Source organism: Ranitomeya imitator, chromosome 5 (genome assembly GCF_032444005.1).
Source record: "Ranitomeya imitator isolate aRanImi1 chromosome 5, aRanImi1.pri, whole genome shotgun sequence".
Lineage (NCBI taxonomy): Eukaryota > Metazoa > Chordata > Amphibia > Anura > Dendrobatidae > Ranitomeya > Ranitomeya imitator.
Genome location: NC_091286.1, coordinates 114,673,691 through 114,696,586, shown reverse-complemented (window position 1 = coordinate 114,696,586; position 22,896 = coordinate 114,673,691). Strand labels below are relative to the sequence as shown.

Here is a 22,896-nt window from a genome sequence, read left to right as displayed (position 1 = left end):
CGGAAGATGCAATTTGTTACAGTATATCCATTCCACAATCCTCTGCGAGCTAGACATTGTAGCCTCTGTTCACATGTCGAACTGTTATTCATTTGTAACAGTTCCAGTACTAAAAGGAAATCTGAGAGCAGGCTTTTGCTATGTAATCTGAGGACAGCATGAGGTAGGGGCTAAGACACTGATTTCAGGGATGTAACACTTATTAGGCTGTGCGCTGTTGTTTCCTTAGGCCAGGATCACACATGCAAGAAACACGTCCGTGTCTCGCATGTGAAATCCAAGCTCTGGCGCCGGCACTGTGGAGCGGAGCGTGCGACCACATAGCAACACATGGAGCCGCACGCTCCGCTCCGGAGTGCCGGCGCCAGAGCTTGGATTTCACATGCGAGACACGGATGTGTTTCTTGCATGTGTGATCCCAGCCTTATAATGAATGTTTTATCACCAGGAGATTATCACTGCCATACTATCTTACTTGTGCCAAGTTGTCCAACAATACCTCTCCTCTGATCTGTGAATAGACAGAGTACACAAAAAGCTGTGGTGTGGTATAATTTAAGAGCCCCTTTAGGACTTGTCCTGAGTCTTAGTCCTGCCTCGATGTAAAGGTACCGTCACATTTAACAACGCTGCAGCGATCCAGACAACGATCCCGATCGCTGCAGCGTCGCTGTTTGGTCGCTGGAGAGCTGTCACACAGACAGCGCTCCAGCGCCAACGATTCCGGTCCCCTGGTAACCAGGGTAAACATCGGGTTACTAAGCGCAGGGCCGCGCTTAGTAATCCGATGTTTACCCTGGTTACTAGCGTAAACGTAAAAAAAAACAAACACTACATACTTACCTTCCGGTGTCTGTCCCCCGGCGCTGTGCTTCTCTGCACTGACTGTGAGCGCCAGCCGTAAAGCAGATCGGTGAAGTCACCGCTGTGCTCTGCTTTCCGGCCGGCGCTTACACAGTGCAGAGAAGCACAGCGCCGGGGGACAGACACCGGAATGTAAGTATTTAGTGTTTTTTTTTTTTTACGTTTACGCTGGTAACCAGGGTAAACATCGGGTTACTAAGTGCGGCCATGCGCTTAGTAACCCGATGTTTACCCTGGTTACCAGTGAAGACATCGCTGAATCGGCGTCACACACGCCGATCCAGCGATGTCTGCGGGAGGTCCAGCGACGAAATAAAGTTCTGGACTTTCTGCTCCGACCAACAATGGCACAGCAGGGGCCTGATCGCTGCTGCCTGTCAAACTCAACGATATCGCTAGCCAGGACGCTGCAACGTCACGGATCGCTAGCGATAGCGTTGAGTGTGAAGGTACCTTAAGTCTCCTCATCTGTCTGTTTACCTTTATCACCTACGTCTTGGGAGATAAATAGCTAAAACCTTTAAAGCAATATGTATAGCGATAATACAAAAATTGCTAAACGTCCATTAAAAGCTTTGAAACTAGTCAGGTAGAAAGTAAGAAATAAAAAAAAAACTTTTTAAATAACATTTTTTTTTTGTTTCCCAGCAATTTTCCTTCTTAATGGAAAGAGCGCTGGCAAAAATCCAGGCGCATAATCGTCACGGAGCAGTGTGACAGAATAGTAAGAGCGGGCTTTACATGTTATTAACGGCTAAATCCTGATGAATAAGGGCAGAGTTGGCATGGGGGCTAATAAGTAGGTAAATCGCCACCGCTCCTCAAACGTGCAAGCTTGAATTTGCAATCGCAGGGGGAGGGGAAAAAAAAACATTTCCGCTTCACACAACCCAGGCAAAAAAATGAGTAACGGGAACAGTCAAGAAACAAATTAGGGATAATTCATTGGCATTGTGTTTTCTGTTTAACAGTGAAAGGAAACTGCTTGTAGCTCACATGTAATCCAAAATAATCAAGTTGAGAGATTTTGCAACACATTAATCATCTCGGAGACAGATTTATAACCGGGCTGTTAATAGCCTAATTTCATAACATGCTGAAACAGAAGCTCCGGGGAGAGTTTAAGATACGACTGGCCGGTAAATCTAACGCCTGATGGTTAGGAGGAAGAGAACAGGGATTCTGTAGGGAGGAAGGAGGAGGACAGGGAAGGGATCCACATAAACTGCAGCAATTAGAGCACAGCCCACTTAGTAATGTATATTGGATTTGCAGTAAAGAAAAAGACATGTCATTTCATGTCCTGATATTTTTACGGTCTCTTCATAGTTCAGTAGGTATGTTTAATAACTTTTCAACTTCAGCCCAACTGGAGAGAAGTGCAGCATCCTATAACTCAGAGGCCGTGCGGATGGCAGGTTTTCCATGGTGTCCTCATAGGCAGTAAGTCAGGACACAATAAAAGTATATCTCTTCTTCTACAAGACACAGGGTTTAGCATTTAGGGGGACGCACCGGAGGAAATAGGGCTAAATGCCCCTCTGTTACGTTAGGAGGTCCATGGCAGGTGACAAGACCAATTTCAGATTACACATCGGACCCCAGGAATGTCAAGTTGTCCCCACAAGAGATACTTTTTACATTTGCTTCTCCTGTTAAAAAGGGGGACACCAGTTCCATAATATGGACTTAATATTAAAGGGAACCATGGTTTCCAAGACCGCTACGATTAATTGCTTTATTATTGCAGCGCATCAGTCTGTATCTAAGCTCACAACTTCATATGCCAAAAACAGCCCGGTCTTTTTACTTCATCTGCACTTCCTAAGTCGCCAGAGCTGCTGTCCTCTAGGCTTGATTGATGAGGATGATGCGCCATATGTCATACACAGAACACTGCGAAACTTGCCCCTGCGCAATGTAAGAACAGGCCTGCGCAGGCACTCTTTGCTTTATCCTAAGGGCAGAACATAGTTCTGCAATGCGCCAGCACTTATTGAGGGGTGAAGTTAGCGCCCGAGCAGATGTATAAAAGATATTTTGGGGCATTTGCAGAGGTAATCGGGGGCATGGATACAGGTCAATGGACTACTGTAAAGGTGCAGTTAAAGGTGATGGCTTAATTTACATTGGGAAAACCTGGTGACAGGTTCCCTTTAAGGGTGGGGAGTCATTTACACATTATGGGGTCGTAACAGTCTCTTCCTCATAATGAAGAAACGCCAATATGCAAAAAAACAGGATAACAAATGTGTAAATACATAAAAGGAGGACCAAAAGGCTTTTATGAAAGTCGTATGTTCAAAGGAATGAGCGGGGTTATGTTAATGAGCAAAGAGAACAAACAAAGGGAAAAGTGTGATATTAATTAAAAACATGAATACACTTAGAAGGTAAAGCACTGCACATATGGTGGGCGCTGTAGGTGTAAATTATCATGTAGAACGTTCCACTTTCTATAAGGTTCAGGGGTCCTGATAGAAGTGATTAGTAGAAGAGATGTATGAGGGCACCCCCAAATACCGGTAATTGGGATCTGCCCAGCACATACGCAAAAGACAAAAGGTGGGATGAGAAAAAAGAAGTATGCAAGTTCTATGTGATCACCATATAAATGTAATTTTTGTATAAAAACGTTACGTTTATATGGTGATCCCAAAGTATTTGCATATTTTTTTTTCTTATCCTACCTGATACAGTGATAACTACTATTTACAGTATATTAGACAGATACCTAGTATTTTATAGTAAGTATATAGTAATGAAGATGGTTTATACCAAATGGGTAAATTGAAAAAAAAATGCATGATATTAAATATTATATTATAAACGGAGCAGAGCAACAATGCCCATCATGGACTTGTTGGATTAGGTTGCAAAAGGGAAGAAATAAAAAACAACTAGCTACTAACGGAGAGAAGAATGGTTACAAAATATCACTATTAGTAACATGAATAAATAATAAATCGAGCAGAACAGTAACTCCCATCATGGACCTTGGTTGATTTATTATTTATTGACAGGAGTCATTGTTCCGCTTGATTTATTATCTATTTATGTTACCAATAGGGATCTTTTGTAACCATTCTTCTACACTGAAGTTGCTGATTGTTTTTTTGCTTCCCTATTACTACATCCAACAGGTCCATGATGAGTGTTGTGGCTCCACTCCATTTATCCATATCATAATAAGCTTTTATTTTTAACCCCTTCCCGACCTGTGACACAGCGTATGCGTCATGAAAGTCGGTGCCAATCCGACCTGTGACGCATATGCTGTGTCACAGAATGATCGCGTCCCTGCAGATTTGGTGAAAGGGTTAACTCCCATTTCACCCGATCTGCAGGGACAGGGGGAGTTGTAGTTTAGCCCAGGGGGGGTGGCTTCACCCCCCCGTGGCTACGATCGCTCTGATTGGCTGTTGAAAGTGAAACTGCCAATCAGAGCGATTTGTAATATTTCACCTATATAACTGGTGAAATATTACAATCCAGCCATGGCCGATGCTGCAATATCATCAGCCATGGCTGGAAACATTGATGTGCCCCCACCCCACCCCACCGATCGCCCCCCATCCCTCCGATCTCTCCTTTACACTGCTCCGCTCCCCTCCGTCCTCCTGTCCGCTCCCCCCCCGTGCTCTTGTCCGCTCACCCCCGTGCTCCAATCACCCCCCCGTGCTCTAACCACCCCTCCCTGCACTCCGATCCACCCCCCCTGCAGTCCGATCCACCCCCCGATGCTCCAATGCACCCCCCTGTGCTCCGATCCACCCCCCGTGCTCCAATTTACCCCCCAATGCTCCAATCCACCCCCCCGTGCTCCCCCCCACCCCATCATACTTACTGAGCCTCCCGTGGTCCGTCCGTCTTCTTTCCTGGGCGCCGCCATCTTCCAAAATGGCGGGCGCATGCGCAGTGCGCCCGCCGAATCTGCCGGCCGGCAGATTCGTTTCAAGTGCATTTTGATCACTGCGATAAAACCTATCGCAGTGATCAAAATAAAAAAAATACTGAATGACCCCCCCCTTTGTCACCCCCATAGGTAGGGACAATAATAAAATAAAGATTTTTTTTTTTTTCTTCCACTAAGTTAGGGGTAGGGTTAGTAGGGTTAGGGGTAGGGTTAGGGTTAGGGTTTCGGTATGTGCACACGTATTCTGGTCCTCTGCGGATTTTTCCGCTGCGGATTTGATAAATCCGCAGTGCTAAACCGCTGCAGATTTATGGCAGATTTACCGCGGTTTTTCTGCGCATTTCACTGCAGTTTTACAACTGCGATTTTCTATTGGAGCAGTTGTAAAACCGCTGTGGAATCCGCAGAAAGAAGCGACATGCTGTGGAATGTAAACCGCTGCGTTTCCATGCAGTTTTTCTGCAGCATGTGTACAGCGATTTTTGTTTTCCATAGGTTTACATTGAACTGTAAACTCATGGGAAACTGCTGCGGATCCGCAGCGTTTTCCGCAGCGTGTGCACATACCTTTAGAATTAGGCCATGTGCACACGGTGCGGATTTGGCTGCAGATCTGCAGCAGTGTTCCATCAGGTTTACAGTACCAAGTATACCTATGGAAAACCAAATCCGCTGTGCCCATGGTGCGGAAAATACCGCGCGGAAACGCTGCGTTGTATTTTCCGCAGCATGTCAATTCTTTGTGCGGATTCCGCGGCGTTTTACACCTGTTCCTCAATAGGAATCCGCAGGTGAAATCCGCACAAAAAACACTGGAAATCCACGGTAAATCCGCAGGTAAAATGCAGTGCCTTTTACCCGCGGATTTTTCAAAAATGATGCTGAAAAATCTCACACGAATCCGCAACGTGGGCACATAGCCTTTGGGTTAGGGTTGCAATTAGGGTTGTGGTTAGGGTTGTGGTTAGGGTTATGGCTACAGTTGGGATTAGGGTTAGGGGTGTGTTGGGGTTAGGGTTGTGGTTAGGGGTGTGTTGCGGTTAGGGTTGTGATTAGGGTTATGGCTACAGTTGGGATTAGGGTTAGGGGTGTGTTGGGGTTAGTGTTGGAGGTAGAATTGAGGGGTTTCCACTGTTTAGGCACATCAGGGGTCTCCAAACGCAACATGGCGCCACCATTGATTCCAGCCAATCTTGTATTCAAAAAGTCAAATGGTGCTCCCTCACTTCCGAGCCCCGACGTGCCCAAACAGTGGTTTACCCCCACATATGGGGTACCAGCATACTCAGGACAAACTGCGCAACAATTATTGGGGTCCAATTTCTCCTTTTACCCTTGTGAAAATAAAAAAATGCTTGCTAAAACATCATGTTTGAGGAAAGAAAAATGATTTTTTATTTTCACGGCTCTGCATTGTAAACGTCTGTGAAGCACTTGGGGGTTCAAAGTGCTCACCACATATCTAGATAAGTTCCTTGGGGGGTCTAGTTTCTAAAATGGGGTCACTTGTGGGGGGTTTCTATTGTTTAGGCACACCAGGGGCTCTGCAAACGCAACGTGACACCCGCAGACCATTCCATCAAAGTCTGCATTTTAAAAGTCACTACTTCACTTCTGAGCCCCGACGTGTGCCCAAACAGTGGTTTACCCCCACACATGGGGTATCAGCCTACTCAGGAGAAACTGGACAACAACTTTTGGGGTCCAATTTCTCCTGTAACCCTTGGGAAAATAAAAAATTCTGGGCTAAATAATTATTTTTGAGGAAAGAAAACGTATTTATTATTTTCACGGCTCTGCGTTATAAACTTCTGTGAAGCACTTGGGGGTTCAAAGTGCTCACCACACATCTAGATAAGTTCCTTTCGGGGTCTAGTTTCCAAAATGGGGTCACTTGTTGGGGGTTTCTACTGTTTAGACACATCAGGGGCTCTGCAAACGCAACGTGACGCCCGCAGAGCATTCCATCAAAGTCTGCATTTCAAAACGTCACTACTTCACTTCCGAGCCCCGGCATGTGCCCAAACAGTGGTTTACCCCCACATATTGGGTATCACCGTACTCATGAGAAACTGGACAACAACTTTTGGGGTCAAATTTCTCCTGTTACTCTTGGGAAAATAAAAAATTGCAGGCTAAAAGATCATTTTTGAGAAAATAATTTTTTATTTTATTTTCATGGCTCTGCGTTATAAACTTCTGTGAAGCACTTGGGGGCTCAAAGTCCTCACCACACATCTAGATAAGTTCCTTTGGGGGTCTAGTTTCCAAAATGCGGTCATTTGTGGGGGATCTCCAATGTTTAGGCACACAAGGGCTCTCCAAACGTGACATGGTGTCCGCTAATGATTGGAGCTAATTTTCCATTTAAAAAGCCAAATGGCGTGCCTTCCCTTCCGAGCCCTGCCATGTGCCCAAACAGTGGTTTACCCCCACATATGAGGTATCGGCGTACTCGGGAGAAATTGCCCAACAAATTTTAGGATCCATTTTATCCTATTGCCCATGTGAAAATGAAAAAATTGAGGCGAAAAGAAATTTTTTGTGAAAAAAAAGTACTTTTTCATTTTTACAGATCAATTTGTGAAGCACCTGAGGGGTTAAAGTGCTCACTAGGCATCTAGATAAGTTCCTTGGGGGGTCTAGTTTCCAAAATGGGGTCACTTGTGGGGGAGCTCCAATGTTTAGGCACACAGGGGCTCTCCAAACGCGACATGGTGTCCGCTAACGATGGATATAATTTTTCATTCAAAAAGTCAAATGGCGCTCCTTCCCTTCCGAGCCTTACCATGTGCCCAAACAGTGGTTTACCCCCACATATGAGGTATCGGTGTACTAAGGAGAAATTGCCCAACAAATTTTAGGATCCATTTTATCCTGTTGCCCATGTGAAAATGAAAAAAAATAAGGCTAAAAGAATTTTTTTGTGAAAAAAAAGTACTTTTTCATTTTTACGGATCAATTTGTGAAGAACCTGGGGGTTCAAATTGCTCACTATGCATCTAGATAAGTTCCTTGGGGTGTCTAGTTTCCAAAATGGGGTCACTTGTGGGGGAGCTCCAATTTTTAGGCACACGGGGGCTCTCCAAACGTGACATGGTGTCCGCTAAAAAGTGGAGCCAATTTTTCATTCAAAAAGTCAAATGGCGCTCCTTCCCTTCCAAGCCCTGCCGTGCGCCCAAACTTTGGTTTACCCCTACATATGAGGTATCAGCGTAATCAGGACAAATTGGACAACAACTTTCGTGGTTCAGTTTCTCCTTTTACCATTGTGAAATCAAAAAAATTGTTGCTAAAAGATAATTTTTGTGACTAAAAAGTTAAATGTTCATTTTTTCCTTCCATGTTGCTTCTGCTGCTGTGAAGCACCTGAAGGGTTAATAAACTTCTTGAATGTGGTTTTATGCACCTTGAGGGTTGCAGTTTTTAGAATGGTGTCACTTTTGGGTATTTTCAGCCATATAGACCCCGTAAACTGACTTCAAATGTGAGGTGGTCCCTAAAAAAAATGGTTTTGTAAATTTCGTTGTAAAAATGAGAAATCGCTGGTCAAATTTTAACCCTTATAACTTCCTAGCAAAAAAAAATTTTGTTTCCAAAATTGTGCTGATGTAAAGTATACATGTGGGAAATGTTATGTATTAACTATTTTGTGTCACATAACTCTCTGGTTTAACAGAATAAAAATTCAAATTGTGAAAATTGCGAAATTTTCTACACATTTCCGTTTTTATCACAAATAAACGCATAATTTATTGACCTAAATTTACCACTAACATGAAGCCCAATATGTCACGAAAAAACAATCTCAGAACCGCTAGGATCCGTTGAAGCGTTCCTGAGTTATTACCTCATAAAGGGACACTGGTCAGAATTGCAAAAAACGGCCAAGTCATTAAGGTCAAAATAGGCTGGGTTATGAAGGGGTTAAAATTACTCATTTGCTGCAATCCATATTTATGACTTATGTATCTGTTCAATATCTATAACCCCCAAATTATTGTAATAATCACTTGTATCAGGACCCTGATCATTATAGAAAGTACAGTGTTCTAAATCATAATGTATATTCACAGCCCTCACCATATGTGCAGTGTGTTTTTACCTTTATATACTGCATATTCATCTTTTTAAGTAAATCATACTTTTGTATTTGTTAACATAAACCTTTTGTACCCTTTTTATGTACCTATTTCTGCATGAACCAACCTGTGTTACTGTATCAAAAACCTAAAGAGATGAACCAGAATATAAGTTGGTGTGCATGCAGCGTGTCGGCGCATGTTCACACTGGCCATGAAACAGATAGAACCTAACATAATAACAAAATGAGCAAATACCCCGCAATAAGTAGAGTAAATAAGTAGCAATAGTGCATGAAAATAACAAAGGGTACTTAGTACATAATTTTGATTAAAAAAATATAAAAGCCATCCCATCACGTCAAGGTGACCCTATTCGGAATGGGCCTAACCTCTAGTATTAAAACCTTATCATAAGTCAAATGACAGAAATGGGAACAGTTTACTGGTGGGGTTTTTTCATCCTGAGAAAGGGACTGTTTTGGCCTCTTTAAATGCGTAGGTGACTCAACATCCTTAAAGAAGTGCCCTAACTTCTTTAGTTATTGGGATTACAGACGTTCCAGTGGTCAGACTTCTATGATCATGAAGTAAATCCTACAGGATCAGAGTTATTCTTTATCCTGGCCATTTACACGTAATGACGACTGTATAATACAAACTAACGATGCTGCGCTTCTGTACTGGCTCCATCACTATGGTGCACAATTACTTTATTAAGCACAAACTGTATGGTCGTTGGGCAGGAAGGGTGAAGGTTTTTTACTGCATGATGTCATTACACAAGAAGAAGACCTAAAGCTCATCCAGGAAGCATCCAGTGTTCACGTCTCCTTTGCTTGTAGTGTTATCCTCACTTTCTTATCGCCTCCATGGTTAAGATGAACAATTATTTGCTTCTAAAACGTGTTATGTCGTACCGTGAAACTGAGAGAAACAATGCTAAACAAGAGAGGATGAAAAGCCATCCTGCTGGATGACAGCCCTATCCTCCTCCCACAATCATTTATAGCTTTTTTATATTTTTCCAAAGAAATACCCTGCAACATACTGGATCCCATATGTGAGATACACAGCCCTATTACAGTCACTGGCAGCTTCAGTTATTTAGGGGACAGTATAGGAGGACACATTGCTGTACATGCTCGTCCATCTTTCTGCAAAGGTTTAACTAAAAGTGTGGTCTCTGGAACATATATCTTGTCTAGCACCTGTCCAGTCACCAGAAAATGAATTGACATTCATCATTTGGAATAGATGGTAGCAACCATGCGTTTTAACTGGTTGGAGTCACGGGAAGACGGCAATGCTTTCCCACTCCAAATTTAATAGTATACATTTTTCACTGTGATGAAAATCTTCCGATCGTCAGTAAATACACCACCATCCATTCCTTTCTTTCACCGCGCTAAGGTAAACAGAATGGCTTCTCTTTTATAGGATTTGTAGACAGATGCATCATACTGTATCTTTAGAATTTGCACAGTTGTGTAATGTATTGTGCACAGGTTTGTAGGAAACTGTCGTGCAGTCTTCACACCGCTCCAAGATCTATTCTTGTTAGAATGTATGGCATCAGAATCGATTATGGAGATTAAAATTTCTCAAAATGAGATTTTTATTTAATAATAATAATCTTTATTTTTATATAGCACTAGCATATTCCGCAGCGCTTTACAGTTTGCACACATTATCATTACTGTCCCCGATGGGGCTCACAATCTAAATTCCCTATCAGTATGTCTGGAATGTGGGAGGAAACCGGAGTGCCCAGAGGAAACCCACGCAAACACGGGGAGAACACGCAAACTCCTTGCAGATGGTGCAAGGCTGCAGTGCTATCCACGGAGCCACCGTGCTGCCTCAAGAAACATGTCGATCTGTGTAATCTTCTAAAACATAGGTCTGTCAAATAAAACACACAAAACTCTAAGCTTTTATTGCTAAGTTATGAATAGCATTTGGGTAATTGGATCCGTTTATCGCTGTATATATAAAAAATTAATGTCTGATGCCTGTTCTTTATGTACGGCCAAATGACTGCATCAATTTTCCCCAAATTTGCCACATAGTAAATCAGACATTTTGCAAGGTTTTCAACATGTTCGCCAAAAAAATAAATAAAAATGCAACCTGATTTTTAGCTCTCTTGGACCTACCTTTGTTTACATACACTGCTCAAAAAAATAAAGGGAACACTAAAATCGCACATCCTAGATATCACTGAATTAAATATTCCAGTGGCAAATCTTTATTCATTACATAGTCCAATGCGTTGGGGAGAATAAAACATAAAAATGATCAATGTAAATAAAAACTAATATCCCATGGAGGTCTGAATTTGGAATGATACTCAAAATCAAAGTGGAAAATCAAATAACAGCCGGATCCAACGTCAGTGGAAATGCCTCAAGACAATGAAATGATGCTCAGTAGCGTGTGTGGCCTCCACGTGCCTGTATGATCTCCCTACAACGCCTGGGCATGCTCCTGATGAGGCGGCAGATGGTCTCCTGAGGGATTTCCTCCCAGACCTGGACTAAAGCATCTGCCAACTCCTGGACAGTCTGTGGTGCAACGTGATGTTGGTGGATGGTGCGAGACATGACGTCCCAGGTGTGTTCAATCGGATTCAGGTCTGGGGAACGGGTGGGCTAGTCCATAGCTTCAATGCCTTCATCTTGCAATAACTGCTGACACACTCCAGCCACATGAGGTCTGGCATTATCTGCATTGGGAGGAACACAGGGCCATCCGCACCAGCATATGTTCTCACAAGGGGTGTGAGGATCTCATCTCGGTACCTAATGGCAGTCAGGCTACCTCTGGCGAGCACATGGAGGGCTGTGCAGCCCTCCAAAGAAATGCCAACTCACACCATTACTGACCCACTGCCAAACCCGTCATGCTGAAGGATGTTGCAGGCACCAGATCTCTCTCCAGGGCATCTCCAGACTCGGTCATGTCTGTCACAAGTGCTTAGTGTGAACCTGCTTTCATATGTGAAGAGCACAGGGTGCCAGTGGCGAATTTGCCAATCCTGGTGTTCTGTGACAAATGCCAAGTGTCCTGCCCAGTGTTGGGCTGTGAACACAACCCCTATCTGTGGACGTTGGGCACTCGACCATCCTCATGGAGTCGGTTTCTAACCGTTTGTGCAGACACATGAACATTTGTGGCCTGCTGGAGGTCATTTTGCAGGGCTCTGGCAGTGCTCCTCCTGTTCCTCCTTGCACAAATGCTGGAGTAGCCGACCTGCTGCTGGATTGTTGCCCTCCTACGGCCTCCTCCACGTCTCCTGGGGTACTGTCCTGTATCCTGGTAGCACCTCCGGCCTCTGGGCACTACGCTGGCAGACACAGCAAGCCTTCTTGCCACAGCTCGCATTGATGTGCCATCCTGGATGAGCTGAACTACCTGAGCCACTTGTGTGGGTTGTAGAGTCTGTCTCATGCTACGAGTGTGAAAGCACAACCAACATTCAAAAGTGACTAAAACATCAGTCAGAAAGCATTGGTACTGAGATGTGGTCCCCACCTGCAGAACCACTCCTTTTTTGAGTGTGTCTTGACTATTGCCAATAATTGCCATCTCTTGTCTGTTTCATTTGCACAACAGCATGTGAAATTGATTGTCAAACAGTGTTGCTTCCTAAGTGGTCAGTTTAATTTCACAGAAGTTTGATTTACTTGGAGTTACATTCTGTTGTTTTAATGTTCCCTTTATTTTTTTTTTTTTGAGCAGTGTAGTTGCAAAAAAAAGTAATGCAAAAGGAAAGATTACGGTAATTTAAGAGTTTCAACTCTTGAGGACCTACCTTTCTCATTATATTTGAAATAAAAGGGAATATAAAAGCAAACACTTCAGGACTCCACTAGAAAGGCATGACATTTTTACAGATAAGTCAGATAGGTTGGCTTCATATCAGTAGCAAATTACATTTTTAGCCACACACAAACAGCAAACAGTTAAAATAAATAGACCCGTGCAAAGCTGAGTATGGTAGATCACTAAAGAATATGTCTCCTGACAAGCTTGTTTCCTGCGTTCAGTGATATCCAGCTGTACTCTAAACCCAGCTCTGGAAATGCAGTTCTTTAGATGAATTTTCCAATTAATGACATTTTTCACCTATCCATCGCATAAGTGATTAAAGGGAATATGTCAGCAGGTTTTTGCTATTTAATCAGTTGGCAGCATGAGGTAGGGGCTGATACACTGATTTCAGAGATGTGTCACTTATTATACTGTGTGCTGTTGTTTCAATGCAATAAATGTTTTATCATCAGGGGATTATGCCTGCCTGGACTACTGCTCATGTGAGCACTGGTCTGACCACGTCCCCAGCAGAAAACTAATGCTGCTCTCAAATGAGGAAGCAAAAGCCTGGTGACAGATTCCCTTTAAAGGGAATCTTTCAGTCCAACCTGACAGCATACACTAATCATATAGCTTTTTACAGTTTCTATCCCCTTCAGGCCTCATTTCTCATGCGCAAAAATGGACTTATTTTTATCATTATTTTTGCACATTTTCATTGATGTTTGGTCACTGCTTCGGTTTTCACCTTCAGAGTTTCACTGGTTTTAAATTTTTTTTGTATCTGAGAAATTTTATTTATGCTTTTATCAAACAAACATGAAAATAGTACAGCACCCAAATTGCACATGTATAGCTTCTGAGGGCTGTTTGATCCGTCACTAGCATCAACATCGGATAGGTTTCTATGTTTTACTGCAGACTATTCGCTCCTCAAAAAACATGGATAGAACTCATACGTGAGACACGGAGTCTGAATGAGTCCTTGGAGTTCTAATCGCTGCCTCATTAAATATGCTAATTAGGGTGCTCCGTGTACCATTATGTCCATTGATATTGCATGCCCCCACTTCCCTAACTGGTGATTGACATTGCTGGCTTGAGTTTTCCCTGCAGACAATGCTCACTGCAGCCAAGCTAGTGCTGTCAATCACCAGTGAGGGAGGCGTCGGCATGCAAAGCCAATGGGTGGAACTGTGCACTGAGCCACTTGGCCACACCAAGGGTGCACCAATCACAGTAATTAGCATATTTGACTAGACTGCAGCTTCTGCAGAATGGAGACAACAAGTAGAACTCTAAAGGTGCAATGTTTATAGGGCTAGGCTGCTTACTTTATACTGTCAGTTTAGGCTGACAGACTCCCTTTATTGTCTTATCTCTGGGGTCCTCAGCAATCAATAGCACTGTTAGCCCCATAGACATTGAACAGAGGAGTAGTGTGTGCACAACCATGACACTCTACTCAACCTCTCATAAGAATGAAGGATCGGAAACCCAGTTCTAGTGAACAGTAGGCGGTCTCAGTGGTGTAACCCCAGTAATCAGGCAATAACCACCTATCCTGGGGAAAGGTGATACATTTCATTTATGGGAACACCTCATTATTCTTACTTTCATAGGTCAATTTTTTTTAAACATACTGAAGAATAAATGGTGTTCTATATCATCAAACCTTATACAGATAAATCTAGTTAAGGATCAGGGTTAATACACATTTCTTTTACAGCAGAGACATGACAGCTCTGATGGATCTATTTCCACTCAGAGCCCAATGAATCTTGACGGACCCTGTTGACTTGGGGTCAATGAAGTTTCCATCGGGCTTCCGCAGTCTTTGACAGCAATAATAGGGCTGCAGACTACTGTACTAATGGCAGCAGTAACACTCGAATCCCCTATAGAACATGTGTACTGCAGATATGATCAGAGCTTTATTTACTGAAACACATCCCCCCTATATATACATATTCTATATTTCTATTACATATAAACACTGTCTTTTGGATCATTCCTCCCTCATCCTCTTTATTTTGTAGTGTTTAGTAGAAAGACTGTACTCAATTCTGTACATATAGCTCATCTTTATACTAAAGACTACCAGATAAGGTCGATGAGGGACGAGTGATCCAAAAGGAGAGCATTTAGGTGGCAGGTAAAGCAGTGAAGATCTGCAATCCTAAAGCCCAAAGTTAGGGGTGCAGAGAAGTACAGAAAGCTGAATCTCAATATAATCGACCCAAGCCTGTCCCAAATTAGTTTTGGTAAGGATAGGGAAAGATTTAGTTGGTTTCCATGCTACAAGAGATATGTCTCTCAAGAGTGAGTTGCTTGAAACTTTTATTTTGATTTGTTTTAGATAGCAGACATATATAAACCCTGTGAGCTCGGAAGATGCATGTAAAGTTTGAATCTGAAGAATTGTTTAATAGAATATATTGGCTTACTTTAAGCGGGAGGGAATTGTATAACAATCCTATGACTCTTCTATGTTTCTTTGGGGCTTTAGACACATACAACAAACAGTTTGGAAATAGGATGGGGAAGAAGACTGAGAAAAATGATTGAAGGGGAACAGAGCTAGAATGATAGTAGTGTAAAAGTAAATGCATGGATAAGTTTAATTTGGCATTGAGTCTTGTGCAGCCTGAGAAAGCTAAAATACATTAAATTGTTTCACGAAACAATTTGACAAAAAAAATGTAATGTTGTCATAAAGACTGATTAGACTTCTGGAATGGGGGAGCAATGGGATGGTAGTATCATGGGAAGTGAGTGAGAAAGTTAAGGTACCGTCACACTAAGCGACGCTGCAGCGATACCGACAACGATCCGGATCGCTGCAGCGTCGCTGTTTGGTCGCTGGAGAGCTGTCACACAGACAGCTCTCCAGCGACCAACGATGCCGGTAACCAGGGTAAACATCGGGTAACTAAGCGCAGGGCCGCGCTTAGTAACCCGATGTTTACCCTGGTTACCATCCTAAAAGTAAAAAAAAACAAACACTACATACTTACCTACCGCTGTCTGTCCCCGGCGCTCTGCTTCTCTGCACTCCTCCTGTACTGTCTGTGTGAGCACAGCGGCCGGAAAGCAGAGCGGTGACGTCACCGCTCTGCTTTCCGGCTGACCGACGCTCACAGCCAGTACAGGAGGAGTGCAGAGCACAGCGCTGGAGGACAGACAGCGGTAGGTAAGTATGTACTGTTTGTTTTTTTTTACTTTTAGGATGGTAACCAGGGTAAACATCGGGTTACTAAGCGCGGCCCTGCGCTTAGTTACCCGATGTTTACCCTGATTACCAGTGAAGACATCGCTGAATCGGTGTCACACACGCCGATTCAGCGATGTCTGCGGGGAGTCCAGCGACCAAATAAAGTTCTGGACTTTCTTCCCCGACCAGCGACAGCACAGCAGGATCCTGATCGCTGCTGCCTGTCACACTGGACGATATCGCTAGCGAGGACGCTGCAACGTCACGGATCGCTAGCGATATCGTCTAGTGTGACGGTACCTTAAATCCCAGCCAAGCATGCAACGACACAATCTTTTAGAACACCATTCTAAGAGTGTGGCCTAACATTAATTAACTAGTTAATTAATTAACAACAAAATGGTGGTCCTGAACACATGGAATAGGAGGAATCATAAAAGGAGGCCACTCAACAAAGTCAATATGTACAGTAAATCCAGGCCAACTAAAAACAATAAAAAATAGAAATCCTATATTAACGCTGTAAATTCAGGAATGTTAAGTTAGGCCGGGTTCACATTAGCGTATGTGTGCGCAGCATATACCTGCGTACCGATCCATATGTTTCTTGTGTACATATACAGTTAAGTCCATATATATTTGGACAGAGACAACATTTTTCTAATTTTGGTTATAGACATTATCACAATGAATTTTAAACAAAACAATTCAGATGCAGTTGAAGTTCAGACTTTCAGCTTTCGTTTGAGGGTATCCACATTAAAATTGAATGAAGGGTTTAGGAGTTTCAGCTACTTAACATGTGCCACCCTGTTTTTAAAGGGACAAAAAGTAATTGGACAGATTCAATAATTTTAAATAAAATGTTCATTTCTAGTACTTTGTTGAAAACCCTTTGTTGGCAATGACTGCCTGAAGTCTTGAACTCATGGACATCACCAGACGCTGTGTTTCCTCCTTTTTGATGCTCTGCCAGGCCTGCACTGCGGTGGTTTTCAGTTGCTGTTTGTTTGTGGGCCTTTCTGTCTGAAGTTTAGTCTTTATCAAGTGAAATGCATGTTCAATTGGGTTCAGATCAGGTGACTGACTTGGCCATTCAAGAATATTCCACTTCTTTGCTTTAATAAACTCCTGGGTTGCTTTGGCTTTATGTTTTGGGTCATTGTCCATCTGTAGTATGAAACGACGACCAATCAGTTTGGCTGCATTTGTCTGGATCTGAGCACACAGTATGTCTCTGAATACCTCAGAATTCATTCAGCTGCTTCTGTCCTGTGTCACATCATCAATAAACACTAGTGACCCAGGGCCACTGGAAGCCATGCATGCCCAAGCCATCACACTGCCTCCGCCGTGTTTTACAGATGATGTGGTATGCTTTGGAGCATGAGCTGTACCACGCCTTCACCATACTTTTCTCTTTCCATCATTCTGGTAGAGGTTGATCTTGATTTCATCTGTCCAAAGAATGTTCTTCCAGAACTGTGCTGGCTTTTTTAGATGTTTTTTTTTTACCAAAGTCCAGTCTAGCCTTTTTATTCTTGATGCTTATGAGTGGCTTGCACCGTGCAGTGAACCCTCTGTATTTACTTTCATGCAGTCTTCTCTTTATGGTAAATTTGGATATTGATACGCCGACCTCCTGGAGAGTGTTGTTCACTTGGTCGGCTGTTGTGAAGGGGTTTCTCTTCACCATGGAGATTATTCTGCGATCATCCACCACTGCTTTCTTCTGTACGCGCCCAGGTATTTTTGCATTGATGAGTTCACCAGTGCTTACTTTCTTTCTCAGGATGTACCAAACTGTAGATTTTGCCACTCCTAATATTGTAGCAATTTCTCGGATGGTTCTTTCTGTTTTCGCAGCTTAAGGATGGCTTGTTTCACCTGCATGTAGAGCTCCTTTGACCGCATGTTTACTTCACAGCAAAACCTTCCAAATGCAAGCACCACACCTCAAATTAACTCCAGTCCTTTTATCTGCTTAATTGAGAATGACATAACAAAGGGATTGCCCACACCTGTCCATGAAATAGCCTTGGAGTCAATTGTCCAATTACTTTTGGCCCCTTTAAAAACAGGGTGGCACATGTTAAGGAGCTGAAACTCCTAAACCCTTCATCCAATTTTATTGTGGATACCCTCAAATGAAAGCTGAAAGTCTGAACTTCAACTGCATCTGAACTGTTTTGTTTAAAATTCATTGTGGTAATGTCTATAACCAAAATTAGAAAAATGTTGTCTCTGTCCAAATATATATCGACTTAACTGTATTTAACATTGTGTACCCAGGGACATGCGTTTGCATCAGTTCGCATGCGGATGTGTACGCAAGCGTTGTTTCGCGGTGTGCGGCGAACGCAACATGCTGCATTTTTTGAGGCATCAATTATGGGCAGGCATGCGGATGAGTGGGTCAAAACAATACATTACTGTCTATGGGAACTCATTGGTACGTAAGGATATGCATGCGCATGCGTTCGATACGCATGCGTTCTTCAGACTGTGCATGTCCAGGAAATTATTTCACCACCTCCACCATGCTCATAAACAACGCAAACGCATGCCAAACTGATTAAAATGCATGCACACACAGCGTTTTTTTTTTTGTGTCATGCGTAAGATGGTGCGGAGTAAAACCGCAGTATAAGCATGCATTTTGGCATGCATTTGTGCATGCAGATGATACGCTTCGCACAGAAATGCTAATGTGTAGTTAGCCTTAGACAACTGTAGTCAATTTAGCTGTAAGAGTATATTAACACTCTGATATGAATGATTTATTGGAAGTATGGAGTGTTTGGCCATTGGCAATCCAGCTGTGGACAGGGCGTTGCGTGAAAGGTGCTTGAGACTGGATTGTGTCCATTGGGATCCTCGTAGCTTCGTAGTTCTGCTTTATGTCATCTAAGGTCTTTATCACACGGGAATGAACTTTGTGCTGTAACTGTAGAATGAAGGAGAAATTCCTCTTATATTGTGTGTTGGCCCTTTGGATAGCCGCCATGATGAGATGAACATTAGGTCTATCCAAAAGAGTCAATGAGGCCAAATCTGCCTACAGCTGGACTGAAGGTGGTAAATCGGGTAACTTGGGTAGATTTTTAGAAGTCACTAGTAGTTTATCTATGATTTCAGAGTTTAGAATTTTGAGGCCGATGTTTCTAGATAAATTGTGGTTAGCTAGTCTCGTTAGCGGACAGTGAATACAATCCATTGTGAAGAATATTCGGTCAATCTGTGTTGAGCAGAACTTATATATATATATATATATATATATATATATATATATATATATTCAAAATATTAATGCATTAAGAAAATGTTTTTCAGGAATTTATTTTTCAGTTTAGCTAAAAACCTTTGTAAATTTAACTTTATTCTAGCAACTAAACTTTCAAAGAAGCATTACATTTATTCAGTGAGCAATTGTAGCTGATTTACAAAGAAACTGTTCTGAAAAGTAAGGTAGAAAAGTATGATATCATTCCGTAGGATATCGAAATTAATCTTTAATATTCTCTCTTTGGCTAATTGCTAAGTTATTTAACATATAATGCTGAATATCTGTTTTTCTGATTTTCTGGTTTAGAAGAATTACTTGTTCACATGTAGTTGGTAGGAAGGAAGATTTAATTGTTTCACAGATCTAGATCTATGGTGCTCTGGCTTGAATTCACAATGAGGAGACGATATGGCCTTGCAGGATGAAGGGAAATCAGTCACTCGGGAAAACCGTGGAACATTTGCCATGTTAGGATACCAAAGTCCCACTTGGGAACCAAATAGCCAAAGAGAGAACAACTGAAACTCTAGAATCATGGCCAAGTACTTGATTGTGGTTTGCAGTAGTCAGACTCCAGTCATAGGTTCACCATTGGTAGAGCTGCCTCTAGAAAGGAGCTTGTTTTTGGTGAACAATGTCTCTAAAGCCATAGAGGACGGTTCCCATCACTATAGTGCCACTAGTGTGGTTCATGATATCACATTTGCACATAGGCACTGGCATATTCAGGCTCGAGAACTACCTTCTTGTTCTTAGGTTCTAGTTGCTTTTATGCTTTGTCGCTATTTATTTGTTATGGTTTGCTTACTTAGCGCTATCATAGTCCTCAGCGCTTTGCACACACTATCATCACTGTCCCCTTTGGGGCTCACAATCTAGATTCCCTATCAGTAGGTCTTTGGATTGTGGGAGGAAACCGGAGAACCCAAAGAAATCCCACTGGAACACGGGGAGAACATACAAACATTGATAATATGCCCTTAATGTTATGTTATATGAGTAGTTTGCGGACATTTAACATCAAGTGTATAGACGCAGAATTTTTCCTGGAATTGACTGCTGTTTAAAAATCATTACTAATACTCATATGGTAGTTTAATGCGAAAAAGGAAGTATAATCGTAAAAGCTTACTCCATGACAAACTCTCATGTTATCTGTTGCTTTGTTATTTCATCTATCATTAAAATTTTATCAGGAGTTTGTAAGATCTGTCATGTTCATGGAGCAATTATGCTGTCATCTATTAAGCGTGACAGCCACTGTAGTTTTTAGATATAGCTGTCATAGTGTTGCTTTTATAGCACTATTTGTAGAATTGTGGCAGCTTCATATACTAAACTAATGTTATCTATGGTCACTGCTTGATTTTCAGAGTCTTTGGGGCTCAAAAGTCCAAACTGTGTTAATGCAGCAGCAACAGGAGTACTAATGTTTGTTACCCCAGTACAAGCAGTCTTCCTCTGATGACCCAAATTAGAGGTGACATGCCAGGTTTGGAACCTGCGTTCAATAACAAGCGTAATTTATTTCATAGTTTCCTACTGACTTACCAAAGACTTTCCAGAAAGGATTTTATTGGATTACATGTTTTGTTGTGAGCTTTTAGTTTACTTTGTTGTATTTGTTTTCAAGGAAAATATATATCTTACATAGTTACATAGTTACAGGTTGAAGGAAGACTATAAAGGCCCCTTCACATTTAGCGACGCTGCAGCGATACCGACAACGATCCGGATCGCTGCAGCGTCGCTGTTTGGTCGCTGGAGAGCTGTCACACAGACCGCTCTCCAGCGACCAACGATGCCGGTAACCAGGGTAAACATCGGGTAACTAAGCGCAGGGCCGCGCTTAGTAACCCGATGTTTACCCTGGTTACCATGCTAAAAGTAAAAAAAAAAAAACACTAGATACTTACCTACAGCCGTCTGTCCTCCAGCGCTGCGCTCTGCTTCTCTGCACTCCTCCTGTACTGTCTGTGAGCCGGAAAGCAGAGCGGTGACGTCACCGCTCTGCTTTCCGGCTCACAGACAGTACAGGAGGAGTGCAGAGCACAGCGCTGGAGGACAGACAGCGGTAGGTAAGTATCTAGTGTTTGTTTTTTTTTACTTTTAGCATGGTAACCAGGGTAAACATCGGGTTACTAAGCGCGGCCCTGCGCTTAGTTACCCGATGTTTACCCTGGTTACCAGTGAAGACATCGCTGGATCGGTGTCACACACGCCGATCCAGCGATGTCTTCAGGGAGTCCAGCGACGAAATAAAGTTCTGGACTTTATTCAGCGACCAACGATCTCCCAGCAGGGGCCTGATCGTTGGTCGCTGTCACACATAACGATTTCATTAACGATATCGTTGCTACGTCACAAATAGCAACAATATCGTTAACAATATCGTTATGTGTGAAGGTACCTTAAGTCCATCTAGTTCAACCCATAGCCTAACCTAACATGCCCTAACATGTTGATCCAGAGGAAGGCAAAAAAAACCCATGTGGCAAAGAGTAAGCTCCACATTGGGGAAAAAAAATCCTTCCCGACTCCACATACGACAATCAGACTAGTTCCCTGGATCAACGCCCTATCAAGGAATCTAGTGTATATACCCTGTAACATTATACTTTTCCAGAAAGACATCCAGTCCCCTCTTAAATTTAAGTAATGATTCACTCATTACAACATCATACGGCAGAGAGCTCCATAGTCTCACTGCTCTTACAGTAAAGAGTCCGCGTCTGTTATTATGCTTAAACCTTTTTTCCTCCAAACGCAGAGGATGCCCCCTTGTCCCTGTTTCAGGTCTATGAGTAAAAAGATTATCAGAAAGGTCTTTGTACTGTCCCCTCATATTTATACATTAAAATAAGATCACCCCTTAGTCTTCGTTTTTCCAAACTAAATAGCCCCAAGTGTAATAACCTATCTTGGTATTGCAGACCCCCCAGTCCTCTAATAACCTTGGTCGCTCTTCTCTGCACCCGCTCTAGTTCAGCTATGTCTTTCTTAAACACCGGAGACCAGAACTGTGCACAGTATTCTAAGTGTGGTCGAACTAGTGACTTGTATAGAGGTAAAATTATGTTCTCCTCATGAGCATCTATGCCTCTTTTAATGCATCCCATTATTTTATTTGCCTTTGTAGCAGCTACCTGACACTGGCCACTGAATATGAGTTTGTCATCCACCCATACTCCCAGGTCTTTCCATTGACGGTTTTGCCCAGAGTTTTAGAATTAAGCACATAATTACACATCTTATTGCTTCTACCCAAGTGCATGACCTTACATTTATCCCCATTAAAGCTCATTTGCCATTTATCAGCCCAAGCTTCTAGTTTACATAAATCATCCTGTAATATAAAATTGTCCTCCTCTGTATTGATTACCCTGCAGAGTTTAGTGTCATCTGCAAATATTGAAATTCTACTCTGAATGCCCCCTACAAGGTCATTAATAAATATGTTAAAAAGAAGAGGGCCCAATACTGACCCCTGTGGTACCCCACTGCTAACCGCGACCCAGTCCGAGTGTGCTCCATTAATAACCACCCTTTGTTTCCTATCCCTGAGCCAGCTCTCAACCCACTTGCACATATTTTCCCCTATCCCCATTATTCTCATTTTATGTATCAACCTTTTGTGTGGCACCGTATGAAAAGCTTTTGAAAAGTCCATATACACTACGTCCACTGGGTTCCCTTGGTCCAATCCGGAACTTAC

General features: G+C 42.6%; 1 protein-coding gene across 1 annotated transcript in view; it reads left to right on the top strand.

Annotated features, from left to right (window-relative positions):
* The window catches only part of CRIM1 (cysteine rich transmembrane BMP regulator 1), a 973,879-nt gene that overhangs the window by 464,276 nt on the left and 486,707 nt on the right, over positions 1 to 22,896 (top strand). The window lies entirely within an intron of this gene.